The following is a 12,030-nucleotide window of genomic DNA, read 5'->3' as shown; positions in this document are numbered from 1 at the left end:
GTGGCTCTCGTTTTTAGATATCGTGTGAACCGTTTGTTACCTTTACCGGTCTTGTAAATATACATATAAATTGTTACTGTTTGTAATTGTAATTATAACTGATTATTGATGTTATAACTGAATTATAAATGTTTTTTGGGATATTTAGGATATTTTTGGGAATTTTTACTGGTGGTAGGACCTCTTGTGAGTCCGCGCGGGTAGGTACCACCACCCTGCCTATTTCTGCCGTGGAGCAGTAATGCGTTTTGGTTTGAAGGGTGGAGCAGCCGTTGTAACTGTACTTGAGACCTTAGAACTTGTATCTCAAGGTGGGTGGCGCATTTACATTGTGGATGTCTATGGGTTCCAGTAACCACTTAAGACCAGATGGGCTGCGAGCTCGTCCACCCATCTAAGCAATAAAAAAAAACCCAGGATCGTGATTGAAATATTAAAATATTCATCACGATCACGATCCTGATTATCCAACATATCCGATTATCCAAAATAAATTTTATTAATTATTTTGGATGAATAAAATAAATTTTATTAATTATTTTATTAATTTAATTATAATAATATGTTTTTTCCCTACCGAGTTGCGGGTGATCTGTGGGGCCATTCCAGCTACGCGCCGACGGGTAGGTGAGCTCACTGGTTTAACCTGAGAGAATTTGCTAACACTAACTCTTGCAAGGGCACTACTTCGCAGAATCTACCACTTGGCCGGAATCGCGACCCATGGGAAACGATGAATTCGACGAGGACGGTGACCGGTGCTTGAAGAGCCTAAAAGCACTGAGCGTGGAATTGGAGTTACGACGGTGGTTTTGCGTTGCCCCGACGTCCGGATCGGATATGATAAGAGCGTGTGAACGAGCCTTTTTGAGTGATATATGTATGTCAAAGTATTAAATCTCACCACTGGGAGAAGTGACGATTACTCGTGAGGCGCATAACATCTGCACACAGCAATGATACCGAATGACGACCACGACCGCTCTGACAAGAGTGATACGACAAAGGAAAATATTAAATTTCTGCCGTGAAGCGGTAATGCGTTTCGGTTTGAAGGGTGGGGCAGCCGTTGTGACTATACTGAGATCTTAGAACTATATCTCAAGGTGTGTGGCGCATTTACGTTGTAGATGTCTATGGGCTCCAGTAACCACTTAACACCAGGTGGGCTGTGAGCTCGTCCACACACCTAAGCAATAAAAAAAAAATCATTCAAATCAAATGCAAGCCAAATTCTTAACGGATGTCTGGTAAATTTTTAATACTATAGAAGGGACGTGGGGCAGATTTTCCACACGGTTCTCTTTGAGTACCGAAGTTTGGGTGTAGAATCAATATTTTTTATTAAATAACGCCTGTCTAACTATACTAACCAGAACGCATGACTGATTGGCAGCAGAAATAGACTGAGTTTTGATGCCTACCCGTGCGGTGTTACAATAGGTGTAAAATCCTCAAAACTCTGGATAATTTATACATATAATAATATAAGTATAAAAATTGGTATTTGAAAAATTCTACTCGTAACCACGATTACAATCATTCGAGTACCAATGCCACGATAGTAATCAAGTATTTCTTAGAAAGATCTCTGGACAACACCATTATCTTAACGATCAAACATTATTACACACCATATACGAGTGTGGCACATAAACTCACGAGGTCAAAATTTAAACAACGGTCACGTTTAATTGATCGTTTTAATGAAGCTATTTGTCATATAATTAACAGATAGTTCACAGAGGACATAGTTTCAAAGCGTTTAGGTATTGTTCTGGAAAATTGACGCTTTTCTTTTCTTTTTCGTTTAAAAATATATTTTTTCATCTTCTGCTTTCTTATCTCTATCTATCTCTGTTTTTTTTAAATTATACTTTTATTTGATTTTGATCTTATAATATCATGTAATATTTTAATAAGAAGTCGCAAATATGTCCAATAATGGCTATCATCGAGCGGCAAGTACAAATAAGATTAATGAACTGTTTATAAAAGCCAAGTAAAATGTTCTAAGAGAACTAAAGTCAGACGAAAGTCCTACATAAAACACTTGATTTTGATTTCTTAACATACTATGAAAGTCAATCTGAAAATTCATATACAAGTAGTTTTTCATAAAATAATATAATATAATAGGAAGTGGTATGTCTACTCCTGCAACTGTAAACTCATGCCATATTGTAAATGGCCACTTTTCATCTTAAAAAAATCTTGTACAATTTTAATCTCTTTGAATTTCATCATTCAATCATTTTACGTAATGTTAATACATCAAGATCGTATTCTTCCTTGGCTATATTAAATTTTAATATTTCTTTTAGGGAGATTATTTTCTTATTGAAATCTGACATGAACACAAATGTTTATTACTTTAACCCAGAAAGCGGCATTTCTAATATCATTTCATTACCAATTGTACTGGAGTTCGCGAGAAGAGGAACGAAGCGTATAAATCTCTGGTATTCTATGGACCAATATATCATTGTGACAGGAGAGAACTACGCAGTCTGAGCATTTGCATCCGTCATTAGTGCTTTAAAATATTTTAAGTAGATGATTTAAAATGCTTTATGCTATGTTCGAAAAGATATTCGCTGGATTCTAGATCTTATTTATTGTAAAAGAGATAGAGAGAATTTTTCTAATGAAATACGTACTCAACAAATGTTCACGATTGACTTCCACGGTGAAGGAATAGCATCGTGTAATAAAAATCAAACCCGCAAAATTATAATTTGCGTAATCACTGGTGGTAGGACCTCTTGGGAGTCCGCACGGGTAGATACCACCACTCCGCCTATTTCCGTCGTGAAGCAGTAACGCGTTTCGGTTCGAAGGGTGGGGTAGCCGTTGTAACTATAATGAGACCTCAGAACTTAGATCTCATGGTGGGTGGCACGTTTACGTTGTAGATGTCTATGGGCTCCAGTAACCACCTAACATCAGGTGGGCTGTGAGCTCGTCCATCCATCTAAGCTATAAAAAAAAATCATAAATGTGAATATTTAAATAAATGCATTAATTTCCCAAATAAAAAATATTGATGAATTTAAATACTAATTTAATTAAAATATAGTAATTTCATTTGCATCATTTAATACGGTCTAATTTGGTCTAAAATTGATTTTGATTCTCGGTCGCATAAAAAATTCTAAAACATCCGCGTAATTAATTCTAATTTATAAAAGTGTGTTAGTTATTATTTCGTAACTGCCTGTGCTCTGCGATTTAAAGATAGGACTTTGGTAAGATCTTTAAAATATATCAGGTATATCCATCTTTATGTACTTAATTATACCTATAATTTATATACCTACTTATGTAGGTAGGTATATAAATTGAAATTTCAAAAATCTGTGTCATTTTTGTTCCATTAAAATTTGTCTAAAAATGGTTATTTTAGATAATATTATTTTAAAGCATTATCGTGACTCATTAAACTCGATTTTCTATAGTTTGATCAACTAATCTATTTATATCATCTCTTTATACAACAACGTAACATAAAAACGTAATGTAAATATGTAAAATATAAACGAAGCATAAGTTCAAAACATCGAAGCTCTCGAATGGCGTGGGAAAGTGAATTTACTATTTTTAATAGTTCGTGTTCACATATTTTAAGTTGTACTAACAAATGTACCAATTTGTCGAATTACTCATTCGAACACGGAAAATAAGTCTTTATTTGTTTCCGTTGAAATGTTTCGGATTTTAATTAGAAGGGTGCATTAAAATTTATGAACCTAAGATTCATTTTAGCTTGTACTCAATTAGTATGATATTTTCAAAGGGAAATGACAAATAGAAAGACTAAAGGTAAGATGGAAAAAAAAATGTGTTTGAACTTTTCGTTTAGGACTTCCGTTGGTTTATAATGTCTACGTATACATACATTAAGTATTATTTATTTATCTTTTACTTCACGTCTACGGCTCTTAATTGTTTTACTGTTCGTCGAGTGGTATGTATTTCGCAGACAATTAGCAGAAGACAAATACTGTGCAAATATTTCTGTCAACTGTCAATTTCCGTATTACGGATTTACAACTTTTAAGCAGAAGATCACGGATTATCACTAGTGCTGTCTCCGCAGAGCGATTTGTGAACCTTTAGTGCATTCTTTTCCAAAACAAATAAAAACAATTGACATACAGTCGGTATTACGGATGGTTACTGTATCGGTCGGGCAAGTATCGCACACGCGCCCTATGGGTAAACGTTAATTTTGAATGACTCCGCAAATTGAAGAAAATGCTATAAATCGCACAACGTGCGTCTGTGTCCGCAACCGCCATGCATGCTTTTAGTAAAGTATTGAATTGCTTACAAGCTGTCAATCCCAAGCACTGGTAAGCCATTTTTTTCCTACCTATGCTGATAGCCTTGAGAGGCTATTTAAGCCTTGAGACGCTATATAAGGCTCACGGCGCTCAAACCGGAGTGTTGCTAACACTGACCCTAGCAAAAGCAGTGCTTCGCAGAATCTACTACCGGATCGGAAACGCGACCCACTGAGAAGATCCGGCGAGAAACACGGTGGGCTGTGTCTATGGGTTAATTTACTGTGACCTTACACTTACGGTGACCGGTGCTTGAGGTACCTAAAAGCACCGTTAATGGATCGGGATCGGTGAGCCCAATCACGTTACGTAATACAGGAAAAACAGAAACCTATTGACTAAATTTTTTGCCACAAGTTCATTATCTAGTCAACTGGTAGCCTCATCCGACCCACTGACTTTTTTCCCCGGTTTTTTTTATCGCCCTTGTAGTCAGACGAGCATACGGCGAACCTGATGGTGAGTGGTTACTGTCACCCATGTACTTCAGCAATGCCATGGGCAGAGCCAGGCCGCTGCCTACCGCTTAATACTCTCCACAAACCTAGTTTGAAGAAAGACATGTTATAGCGCTCGGGAAACACCGTGGAAGGGAGCTTATTTCATAGCCGGATGGTACGTGGAAAAAAAGATCTCAGGAAACGCACTGTGGATGATCGCAGTGGCTCCAGGTAGTATGTATGAACTCTACTCCGGTGGCGGGCGGTGCGATGGTAAAAACGAGATGATCTTCTCAGTGGGTCGCTTTTTTTATCCGTTCACAGATTCTGCGAAGCACAGCTGTTTGTCTAGGGCTAGTGTTAGCAAATTCTCTCAGGTCGAGTCCCTGAGTTCACCTACCCGTCTTCAAGAAGCTGGAATAGCTCCTCAGGCTTCCAGCGAATAGGTAGGAGAAAAAAGGAAGTCTCCTCGGCCCTTCCAAATTATATTAAAACACAGAAAATATCGCTCAAACACGTACTGTTTTATTAACAAAAAAAAGCATCATTCTCATTAGTTAATCGCTCTACATAAACAAAAAATATATATATTAATAATAATAAAAAAAACGCTGCGTAATTCACATTAATTCAAAGGAATCACACAAAGGCGGTCGTACAAAGTTCTATCATATTATAAAACTGAGTCGTCTACTTGGTGAAAGTGTTCGTTGCATCGGCCCGCAACCTGCCGTTTTAATGGCCTTAAATAGGGTTGTCATATTAAAAAAAGGGATTTTTCTATATTTTCAGAAATAAACAGATTTTTTTACTTTTTTTTGTTGCTAAGCAGTCATGCGTTAGTTTTGAAGAATGGAATGAGGGTTTTAAAATATAAAATATCTCTCGTCCTGACGTCTCATGTTAAGTTGTCTACGGGCACCGATACCTCAAGCTGACTGACCTTGATCAATCATCAACTGCATTAAAAAACTGTACACTTACATTCATCAAAAAAGTTATTGACACTTACGAATGTAGTAATTCTTTAAGTAGCTATTGGTAGGACCCTAGGTATTACCCTAGGTATTACTGTCATGTTTACTCCGGCCGTGATATATTCCAATATTTTAAAGTTTTGTAACTACAAAATCTCTTTTAAATATTAAGCCGAACCGAAAAAAGTATCTTTTTTTTCTGGAGATATTCGTAAGGGCAATTTGATAAAACTATTGTATCGTTTATTCGTCTTCGATAGTTGTGCTTCAAGTCAGTCGCACGTCCTGCGGTTTGCGAAAATTACCTTGAAAGATCCTGTTAAATAAATAAGTTATGTACATACATATCTGCAGGTCGAGCCAGTAAAAGCTTGTTAAAAAGACAATGATAACATTAGGAATCTAATTAAATAGTACATTAATAAATTAAAGAATCATTATTGTTGTAGTGCATGTGGCCTCGGATGATGGTGCTTTTAGGTACCTCAAGCACCGGTTACCGTCCTCGCCGAACCCGTTGCTTGCAACAAAGGGCTCGGCGAGTAAATTAACCCACAGACACAGCCCACTGAGTTCTTCGCCTGATCTTCTCAGTGGGTTGCGTTCCGTTAGTGTTGGCAACGACGTCAGGTTTGAGCCCTGGGACCTCACCTACTAGTTCGGTGGATATAGAATAACCCTTCGCGGTTACTAGAATAGGTAGGAGAAAAAGGTTATCTAGACGACAAAATAATGTGCTTATTAACGCGTTTTTATTTGACTGACTCGGTGGAGCAACAGTTAGCGGCTCTGACTATTGCGCCGGGGGTCGCGTATTCGATTGCTGCGTCAGGAATTCGTTTGGTGAACAGGTTTTTTTGCTCTTTATTATTGCTGTTTATTATCTATGTATATATTTCAACGTATCTTATTTTGGTGCCGGATGACCGTGCGTGATTTGTTCCCATTTATTTATAGTTATTTTATTTATTAGCTCCGCATGTATCTAATGAAAATCTTTGACCGTCATTTTCACTGATTTCTTTACTACCGAAATACATTTCTGCCGTGAAGCAGTAATCCGTTTCGGTTTGAAGGGCGGGGCAGCTGTTGTACTGTTAAAAAGTGAGACCTTACAGTTCATGTCTCAAGGTGCGTGGCGGTATTTACATTGTAGATGTCTACCGGCTCCGGTAACCACTTAAGATCAGGTGGGCCGTGAGCTCATCCACCCATCAAAGCAATAAAAAAAAAACGAAAAAAACTTCAAGACGTCCGATTAACTTGAATATCTGAATACTGACCGATGATAATACTACATATAATCTAATAACTGTGCTCTAATATCTTAACCCATTTTATTGGGATAAAAAACGAAAATGATAGTTGAAACCTGTTGACGCAGGTGAGCGTCACCTTAAACGTGAGCTGATGAGCTGAAAGGGAGCATATGAACTCTGCGGAGAATGAGCGGACACGAAAGGGTAGGTAGGAAAACGGGACTTACTTGGAGGCTGATGCTGGCACTATCACGGTCGTAGTGGTGTTCCTCTGCGATGGGTGGCACATACACCTTTTCACCGGTTCACACTCAACCTTTTACTTAGTATATAACGAAAGGCGCGCGCGCGCACAATTTACTCAATATCGAACGAGCGTATCTCCGCGTGCCGTCATGTACCGCACTGTTATGAGAGGTGCGGGGTGCGTACGGGCGACGGCACCCGAGTTGAGCCGAACATTTACAAACGTCGCGCTGTCGCGCGAACAAAACCAAAGACTGAAATGTTATAATATGTGTGTGATAAGTTGTTAAGTGATTTTTTTTTCTACCTAAGCTTTAGCCTTAGACGACTATGCCAGCGTCACGAGTAGGTGAGCTCACGGGATCCTAACTTGTAAATTTAAGTGATAAGTTGTTAATATATATGTTGATTTCGATTTGATGTCATTTGTCTCGCGAATCAATGAAGGTTTGCCTTCCCTAGCCAATGAGCGTTGGCATAAAGCTGAAACCATAACAGTATTTCTGTCAAACGCTCGTGACTCGGTTTCAACAGTTCGCGATGTTTCTAACTCACACTCCAGCTCTGGAGTTGCGGATTAAAAAAATATTGAAAATTAAGCATTTGTTTTGAAATTTATTTAATCTAGTATACTTAAGTAGTTTAGTATGCTTAAGACTTACAAATTATATGTGGGAATAATTAGCTGTGACCATTGGTAACACCAACTTGACAGATGACACATGAAGTCTATGACAGATTTATTACTATTAAAAAAACAAAGGCGTAATTTTTTTTGTGAGTTTATATAAAAATCAACAAATTACGTTATTTCATTGTGTACCGCGATCCCGGTTATATTATTTACGTAAATTAAAGAAAAGATAATAATATAAAATTAGCGCTATTTAATGCCTTAAACCCGCTTATAGTATTTTTGATTTTTTTTAATTCCTTTTTTTTTGTTGCTTAGATGGGTGGACGAGCTCACAGCCCACCTGGTGTTAAGTGGTTACTGGAGCCCATGGATACCTACAACGTAAATGCGCCACCCACCTTGAGGTATACGTTCTAAGATCTCAGTATAGTTACAACAGCTGCCCCACCCTTCAAACCGAAACGCATTACTGTTTCACGGCAGAAATAGGCAGGGTGTTGTTACCTACCGGTGCGGACTCACAAGAGGTCCTACCACCAGTAAAAAATGATCCGTTTTCGCGTCGATGACTCTATACATTTACATTACGAATTCGATAGATTTTCGTGTTTAACGTTATGATCATTTTCTTTTCGTAAAATGGCGATGAATGGTGTTCGTTAGTTGTATAAATAGAAAGTACCATATCTTTGTGGATTGTCGAAACTAAGTCACGATCGCAGTCGTTCTTCGACATCAAGTACTTAAACCATAATCTATATATTAATAACACGTAGCAACAACTTTGTACCCCTTTTTACGAAAATTGTGCGGATGGATAAGTATGAAACTTCCCACACATGTAGAGAATATAGAGAAAGAGTGCAGAATGTTAATATTTTTTTTAATTGGCATAAAAAATACATTAATTCAATAAAAAAAAGACGTGTGGCACTCGAGGACTGCCGCGGTAAAGCTATTACAAAGCATTTTTTATCAACTTATGCAATTACAATTAGATAATAATAATTTAATATTAAAAAAATAATAAAAATAAGACCACGCTATATTTATAAACATTAACAAAAGCAAAACATTAACTGTGTCCTTCACACTCATAAGCGAGACCGCGTGAGAGAGAGATGGGCAGACTTTTCATGATGCTCATGCAGTGCGATGTCACGCCGCGGCGCCGCCCGCTTATTCACAAACACTACACCAGCGCAACGTGTGAATGTGTTGAACGCGGGCTACATAGTAGGCGCAGGGGGGGTGTCAGGTTATTTTCGTTACGGAATTTCTTGATTCAGTCGCCGCGCTCAAGGCCCGCGATAGAAGCTATGCAATAGCTTAAAAACATTACACAGACTACCATGTATTTGAGTCACACACGAATGCATAATCGATCCTTCTAAGCAATAAAAAAAAGAAAGAGAAGATGATAGTACTCGATGGCCAGCCTTCGAGATTTACGTTATCGTATGTCAAAACAATTTTCGTGCTCTCGATTATGAGTATGAGTTTCCAGTACGTGACGATTCGATTGCGAAACGAAAGTAAGTAAACTCATTCGTGCTGCTGAAATTAATTCCTTTTACGGACGGTAGGAGCGCTTTTTAAATCTTATATATTTTTCCTTCATAGCGACATGAATACTTTTTCGATAGTCTTTCGTGCTCACCCATCTAGAGCGAAGCGCAAAAGAAATTTCGTGTAATTAATTTTAGAACTTAATAATACGTAGGAGATAAGAAATGTTTTTATTTTTAATACGCTTTTATTAGTTTCAGACGTATGTATGTTAGTATGTAACGGAATCTTTGAACACGATTTTGACCCCTTTCAAAACGTCGGATTAACTCGAAATTTTGGTATACTTATTAAGGACCGATGATAACTCAATATTAAAAAAAAAATTAAAAAGATTGAAATTCGTCTAAAACTGAAAAATAAATAATAGTTTAAAAAAACTAACAAAATAAGTTTTTATAGAAAATCCAACTAACAAATAGAAAATAAATTTGAATTAAAAATAGTGTAAGAACAAATGATTTTATTGTAAAAAAGCGTGGGGTGCTTTTCAGGCTATTATCAAAATAACCCTTCTACTCATATCTGTTCATAAAATATTTATAACTACTGATACCATGCACACCACGCTTTTTTTTTCAACAAAATCATTTTTTCTTACACTATTTTTAATTCAAATATATTTTCTATTTTTTAGTTAGATTTTCTATAAAAGCGTATTTTGTTAGTTTTTTTAAAAACTATTATTTTTATTTTGGAGGTCCTGTATAATATATATTTTTTATAGGAGGCCTATATAGGCCTCAATTCGACCAGGGGGAGATATATTGTTCATATTGCATTTTATGTAAACAAAAATATTTTTATTAAATTATTCGGAATCAAGATTTACCAAGAAACGTTTATTGAACTGCGTTTCAAGAAACCTGAAGTTTTTGTAAACATCTATTCAGTCAATCTAGCAAATTATCGATTCGCCATAAATAATAGCACCTATCGAACAACTAAATTTCAATTTTATTTTTGAACTGCGTATTGTTGATTTTTGTCTATGTTAAAATGTATCATATGACTTTATAGTTCTGAGAGTGGAATTGTAATCACAATATCGTCATTTTTGCATGAGACAAGCGTGAAATTAGGTTTTTATTGACAGCTTCTTAGTGTGCAGTATTGTATTTTTGACGGCTTTGGGTGCGACTTGACAAAGGTCGCGGATAAGCTGAATGCTGTTTCAGACCGGTTAGGTCTGACAAGGGCAACAAGGAGTTTTTAGAACAAGTGAAGTCAAATCGTTGATAGTTAGTTACTCGCTTTGTTTGGGATTCACGGGGGCTTCAGAAATATTAGGTCCTTACATACGAAATTAGCGTTTTGACGTACTGACCACTTCGATCTGAATCTAATCTTTGGTGAAGAAATCCAAATTCAAATCTCTCTCGCTCTAGGCCACTGCTGCTCTTCATGACAACGCAAGACCACACACCGCAAAACAAACAACTACTAAGTTAGATGAGCTACAATTGGAATGTCTGCGATATGCATCGTACTCCCCGGACCATGGACCAACAGATTACCATTTTTCCGAAATTTGGACAACTCCTCTCCAACTCCTTACAAGGAAAAATATTCAACTCCGATGCGGCAGTCCAAACCACCTTTAAAGAGTTTATTGGTTCTCGCCCCCATGGTTTTTTTTGTAAAGGGATCAACTACCTATAAAATGGCAAAAGTGCATAGATAACAACGGTACGTACTGTGATTAATGAAATAATATGTTTTACAAAAAAAAAAAGCTTTATATTCCTCCCGTACAAAACGCCAATTTCATATGTAAGGACCTAATATTAGGGGTCCAAGCTGCTTTTTAGTTCATAGTTAGGTATAATTTTTCGTGGACAGCTTCCTCTGGTCGTAGTCAGCCCTCGCTGGTTTGGGAGGTTAACGACAAAGAGAAGATCTCTCACTGAGCGGGTGATATTGCTTGGTAGACCGACGGTCCGAATTTTGTTGTTCGGAACTTGTATACACGTAGCTTTATCTTGAAAATGTCGTGAGCGAAATTCCGGTATCGGTCTACTATTATCTTGTGTGTTTGTGATGGCCACACTGGTCATCAAAAAATCTTTACTCTGAACATGATGAATCGTCTAGTTGAAATATCGATTCTAGACAACGAGGTCAGAATCGATAATATCTTAGTATCGAGATGTTGTGTTCGGCGCCTCGGGGACCCGGTAAAGGTTAAGCGATGCGTGATATTATTTTGACACTGAATAGGCAGAGGTGAGGCTGATAAACTGTCAAAAGCCGTTACAATCGCGCGATTAATGTCGAAAAGATTTACCTTATCGCATTCGAAACAACTGAAGGGAATCGATAATAGAAAATAACTCGATATATGTCGTCATCGATTGTTTTATTAGAGATGTTGTTACTAATAGAAATAAGTAATACGTTATTACATCAAAACAGAAATAGACCTTAGTGTTATATGTCATTTTAAATCTAAGAATCCTTTTGACATACCTAAGTGATCTTATTATTTGAATTATAACTGTTTGACTTCCGACAGAGTCTGTTTTGATGCATTCAATGAATGGTCAGAAGGTTCGT

General features: G+C 37.1%; 1 protein-coding gene across 5 annotated transcripts in view; it reads right to left on the bottom strand.

The window, feature by feature from the left end:
- Window positions 1–12,030, bottom strand: part of LOC101744717 (protein TANC2) — a 307,082-nt gene that overhangs the window by 22,265 nt on the left and 272,787 nt on the right. The window contains exon 1 of one of the 5 annotated variants that reach the window (XM_038019437.2): window positions 7,250–7,537. The exons of the other annotated variants lie outside the window; for them this stretch is intronic. The gene's annotated coding sequence lies outside the window, so the exon portion shown is untranslated. Of the gene's footprint in view, window positions 1–7,249; window positions 7,538–12,030 lie in introns of those variants that run through there. 5 annotated transcript variants of the gene reach the window in all.

This window comes from Bombyx mori, chromosome 23 (genome assembly GCF_030269925.1).
Source record: "Bombyx mori chromosome 23, ASM3026992v2".
NCBI lineage: Eukaryota > Metazoa > Arthropoda > Insecta > Lepidoptera > Bombycidae > Bombyx > Bombyx mori.
Note: the sequence above shows the minus strand (reverse complement) of the source record. Positions and strands in the feature narration are given on the sequence as shown.